This window comes from Motacilla alba, chromosome 1 (genome assembly GCF_015832195.1).
Source record: "Motacilla alba alba isolate MOTALB_02 chromosome 1, Motacilla_alba_V1.0_pri, whole genome shotgun sequence".
Classification (NCBI taxonomy): domain Eukaryota; kingdom Metazoa; phylum Chordata; class Aves; order Passeriformes; family Motacillidae; genus Motacilla; species Motacilla alba.
The window spans coordinates 91,493,510-91,499,615 of NC_052016.1; positions in this window are offsets into that span (position 1 = coordinate 91,493,510).

The following is a 6,106-nucleotide window of genomic DNA, read 5'->3' on the forward strand; positions in this document are numbered from 1 at the left end:
ACATGCCCAGGATTTTAACATCATTGTTGTTTTGTATTAGAATTGCTACCTAGGCATTATATGTCATCCCTAAAGACCTCAAGGAACACATGCTGTAGCAAGCTATAACAAGAACCTTCACCTTTACTATTTTTGAAATAGGTTTTCATTACTGTATGTTTGCTTTTTGTTTTTCTGGTGTTAGAGTTTCTGGTAGAAACTCTAGTAGTTCTTACACTGAGTGGTTTTCTCTGCATCAATTCTTCTGTTTCCAATAGCACTGAGGCAGCCCTGCCAGGTTTCTGTCACAAAAATTTTGGAAGTTGATGACAGTGATTTTTGATGCATAATTTGCTCAAACTGGGCCACCTGCTAACAGTAATTTTAAGGATATTAGAATTTCTCTATTTTGAAATTTTGCCAGTTTCATTAATTTCACATTGTTCAATTCAATTATCATTACTGGTGTGATCTACAAGACTTTTTAGGGCCTTGTTTTCTTCTGCATTTTGCAAGAGGCCATTGCATTCTCCACACTAAGCTGACCTCCTGCTGAGGCCAACTTGGCTCCCAGCTTTTTTCTCAGTGTTTTATGCAAAGGGACATCCTCTGAGCATAGAGGTGGTTGGGTACAGATGAAAATATAATCCTCTCCAGCTACAGAGCTACCTGGGGTTTATCTCTTGGGAATGCTAAAAACCATTGTTTTCATTTCCCAAATCCTCCCTCTTTGATTGTGTCTTTTTTGGGAATGCTATAAGAGGTCATGGTGGGCAAATTCTGGTCTCATAACTCTAGCTTCATGACTCTCATGGGAAAATGTTTAAGTAACTGGATAAACATTCCTCCCCTGCTGCTCCCCAAACTATATACTTTACATACCTTATACTCATTCACAGACCAGCTGGATTGTCCTGGCTTTAGCTGGGACGGAGTTAATTTGCTTCAGAGCAGCCAGTTTAGGGCTGTGTTTTGGAATTGTACAGGAAACAGTGCTGATTACACAGGGATGGTTTCCTTATCTCTGAGCAGTGCTTACCCAGAGCCAAGGCCTTTTCTGCCTCTCATCCCACCCCATCAACGAGGAGTATGAGGGTGCAAAAGGAGGCCCAGCTCTCCTGGAGATGGCAGAACACCTGCCTGATGATGGGAAGCAATGAATTTATTCTTTGCATTACTTTTCTTGTGTGTGTGGCTTTTGCTTTTCCTAATAAACTCTGTTCATCCCAACCCACGCATTTTCTCACTTTTACACTTCCAATTCTCTCCTCCATCCCACCAGGGGAAAGTGAGCAAGCAGCTAAGTGGGGTTTAGCTGCTGGGTAGAGTTAAACCATGAAATAGATGAAGATTCTTAGTTCCCTGATAATCTAGAAAAATGGGCTAATAAAACCTTCATAATTTATAGAGTTTATCCTAATTTAGCACCTCCAGAGGGATGTATTTGCTAAATTCAGCAAAAGGCATAAGCCAGCTATACTGTAAGGCATAAAGCAAATGCTAATTAGTCTGTAAAACTGCAGTCATGATCTAATGCAAATACTGATTTTTCTGTAGTGATTTGCTACCTGCACAAGTTGTGTGACTAAAATGCATGCAGGCATCAAATTCATCCCCACTCTGGCAAAAGGTTTGGGCGATATTCCAGTGTAAGATTTGATGCAGATTATTTGATTTTAAAAGGAAAACTCAGGAAGGATCTTAGTCTTCAGCACTGTTCTTTGTATTAAAAAGAAAGCTCAGAATTCTGCCTTCTTGAACATACAGAGAATCAGAAAAATTGACAATTTTTGTCAGCAAGCTCCTGCTCACCAAGCACCCCACAAATATCTCTTCTCAGGTTTGTATGGTTAAGTCTGTTTAGACTGTTCTGAGGTCTACCTGTTTCATCACCTGGACTATCTCTCATCCTTACAAATGTCACTAGATCAAAACAGTTCTTAGATGCCCGTGGTAATTCCTGAGAAACTTCAAAACATCTATAATTTTTCTTCCTTTCAGGCAGAGATATTTACCAGGGGTAGAAAGCTGCCTTAATCTCTGCTGCCAGGACACATAAAGGAACTTGCAATTTTCTTGCAATTATCTCAAATGAAAAATGAAGGATTCTTCCAATTATTTCAACTTGTTTTCACAGAATCACAGAATATACTGAGCTGGAAGGGACCCACAAGGACCACCGTCCATCTCCTGGCCCTGCAAAGAACCATCCCCAACAGTCACACCATGTGCCTGAGAGTGTTGTTCAAACGCTTCTTTGGACTCTGTCAGGCTGGTGCTGTGACCACAGCCCTGGAGACTTGTTCCAGTGCCCAACCGCCCTGCAGATGAAGAACCTTTTTCTAATATCCAGCCTAAAGCTCCCCTGACACAATTTCAGGCCATTCCCTTGGGTCCTGTCACTGGGCACTTCTATTAAAGTCATCTTAAATTACCAGGTTTCCAACAAGTTAGCCTATTATATAGCAATTACATCACTTGCTCTATGTTCATTAGAAATTTGCAGCTCAAGGACAAGCTAAAATAATTTCTTGTACTTCATTTTTTCTTGAATGTCATGCATTGACTGTTTTATCTATGTCTGCACATCAGCGCAGCTGACAAAACCAAGCAACCATGTCACTACACAAGTCATAACATTTCTGCAAATAGGAATAGAATAACAACACACTTCCAGAATGATTTGTCACAGGTGGAAACCTAAGGCAGTGCACTTATAATGAAAGGAAAAAATCAAGAAAGTTCTAGAAGAGCAATACATTTTTAGTTAGAAAGGGTACAATGAAAGACGAAAGCATGTACTCTTTTTCTGGCTTTGGAAAAGAATAAAGAAGTGTATGGTAAAACTGTCTAGGGGAGTTAAATTGGTGGGGAAAATGAAGAAATCAGACTCAGTATGGCTGTGACAAGCTCCACAAACTGAAACACTTGCTACCATTTGTGGAGGCCAAGCTTGCTTCCCACAGGGGATTAAAAGAATGGTTCCCCAGCCAATTTAAAAACAAGTAAGAAAACCCGGGACCAGAGCAACTCCATTCACCTTTTGCAACAACATTAGTGAAGGAAAATGTACTATATCCAATTAAAAAGTCAAAGTAAAGCATCATCATTTCAGCAAAGAGGTGAAGATCCAGTTTCACTAAGCTACAGCCTGACAGTTGAATTGTAACTATTCAATTACACTAGAGATCATAGAATATCGTGAGTGGGAAGGCACCCATAAGAATCATCAAAATCCAACAGTTGGCCCTGCACAGGACAGCCCCAGGAAGCACATCATGTATCTGAGGGCATCGTCCAAATGCTTCTTGAACTCTGGCAGATATTTCAATACTCTAACAATTTGCTGTTCAGGGGGAGATAGTCATAGTTGGGATACAGCAGGATTTCTATGTCCTGTGACTGGACATGAAATCAAACACAAGGTATTAAAGCTACACCTACTGCCCTGATAGGGGGCAGTAAACCTAAGCTGAACCTTATACCAAATCTTTATTGTTCTTGCACAAAAATGTTTTGGATTTACAATTAATGATACTCTAAACTAAGGCCCTGAAATGTCTATTCAAATATACATCCAACTAACAGGAAGTGCAAACCATTATAAAATACAGACTTAACATCATCCTCAGCATTTTTAAAAATCTGTCCTACATTCAGTTGCGAAACTCCATCAGATGAAGAATTGAGTTTAAGAAGCTAGAGTGCACTTCAAAGACACTGTAGTAGAAAGTTATCAGATGCCCTACTTCCTGTTAAGGATAAAGATCAGTTGCTTTTCAGAGGCAATTTTGCACAATTTTTCTAGTGTAAACAATGAGCTATAGACTCCTCTAATATTCAATCACCTGCATTGATTTTTGCACGACCATAAAAAGGCAGCTCAGCACATCAGTCTCATATATCTTAAAGTTGGTGTTAAAGTGAAGGCACAACAGTGTTCTGTAACCCTCCCTACCAGACAGTTAATTATTGAATGACTATTTCTATAGATTCACTACACCTCCCATCCTTAAAATCTTAAGTACTTCTTCAAACACAGTGTTTTAAATATGATGTCCATCTGTTCTGTGGAATTCACCCAAAGCTTTGTTGATAACAGAGGTGTGAACAGTGATGCATGAAGCATGAACTCCTGTGGCTGGCTTGTTGAACAATCCCCTGCAGCCTGATGAGTTTCACCTCATGCACTCCTTCACCTGCCTTAGAATGCTCTTAGCAATTTGGCTCATCAGTTGGGATTGAAAAGCAGAGGAGAGGTTGTCTGCTCAGAGCAGTTTCTCAAAAGGACAAATAGTTCACCAGAAGGTTCCCATTGTACTTCCTCCTCCACCATGTGACTAGACACAGGTGACATTGTAAAATGGCATTACAAAAAGGGACACACCTCCCAAATATAATCTAATCCTATGAGAAAGGAAGATTTTACTTGAAATATTTCTAATTCATAGCAGTGTCACGTGGAAGGACAGTTGGGTGGGAAGAAACAGTTACCACATGAAAATAAAGGAGTAAAAAAGTAAACTATTAAGCTTCCTAGTATTAAACCTTACTTAAAAACCCAGTTTAAATTTGCTTCTAGAGCAGGTTTTCATGCCTTCTCCCTGCCCAGTGCTCCCTCCCCGAGCTGAAATCAAATACCAAGCCTTGGTACTCTAAACTGGTAAAACAAAAATAGAGATGAGGCTTGTGACGAGGGTAAAAAGAAAAAGATTTGTACCGTTAAATTCTTTTATGACTGAGGCAGCACAGATGTTATACATTTGCCCCAGCCCTGGTATCCTGTTTTGAAAACCAGCAACAGATTTCTGATTCACCAGTCACAAAGGGTGTACTTTCATTGCCTGGAGGCTTTCCTGCCTGGTAGTGTGGTTCTTCCCTCACTTCTTGACACGTCCAAAGGAATAGATCAGTGAATTGATCAGAGTTAAAACCCCTAGCAAAGCAGAAACAAGACTATTTTTAACTTATTCCCTGTTTCGTTTCACCATGCTGCCCCACAGACAGCACAGTTGAGGGTGTGGTCTGAGGGGAAATGAACTTGTACAAGAATTTGGGAAGCAGGAAACCTTTCAGACACCACTGTCATTAAAGTCCATGTTTGATGATACTCAGCTTGTGATGAGGCAGCTGCTAAGACCTGGAATCCTTCTCACTGCAAAAATATCACTATTTCTTTTGTGATGGAGCGCTGAAATAGGTGGCTGCCACACTCCTCTCACCACAAAGGGCACAGGTGACACACATACTCCTGTTGTGCTGCAAAGCCTGGAACTTCCCCCCTGAACAGTGATTGCAGGGGTAGCACAGGTATGCTTAAATACATAGGAGATAAGTGATAACCGCAATCATGTTGTATAAGAAACACTTGAAATCTTATTATATAAAAATTTTGTTTAAAAGCCAATCACACTATTCCAATTATTAATTACTACTGGACCAACCATTGGAGTGTCTACTGACTGTGCAGAGTGTTAGTTAAAGTACAGAATAAAATATATATAAATTATGGCTGATGTTTGGCTTTATACATAAATATATAGAAATTATGGCTGATGTTTGGCTATATCAGCTAAAGAGTAAAAAGAAAAGACTGCTGTTAATCTAATGTGGACAACACAGGCAACATCAAGAGGAGATTGAGGAACACCAGTAAAGTTTTAGAGACTTTTCCTTTGAATGTTCATTAAGTTAAGGCTTTATAAGAAAGGCCCTGGAGCAGAGACTCTCTGAGCTCATGTTCATGCTGAGCACTCTGCCACTTCCTTGCAGTTCTGTGTTTCAATCCTAAGGTAGGTTGTAGCCTACCCAGACAAAAACATACTAGTGTTTCTTAATATGCCCTAACTTATAAGAATTTCAAAGTTATTTTATCTTAACCACTACATTTTTAACATAATTCTTCACATTATGTTGGTATATTAAATATATTTTAACTTCATTAGGGCATTTCTGAGGCCTTCTTCCTACCACTTCTCCTGAGCCACTACTGGCTACTCCTTTCATTGTGCCAGTATATTTCTTAATAGAGAAGAGGAGTAAAAAATTTTGGCAAGGTGGATTACAACCCGATGAGTAGATCAAGAGGAACAAAGCCCAAAAGTGAAGGATAGAAAAACTGCAGCAA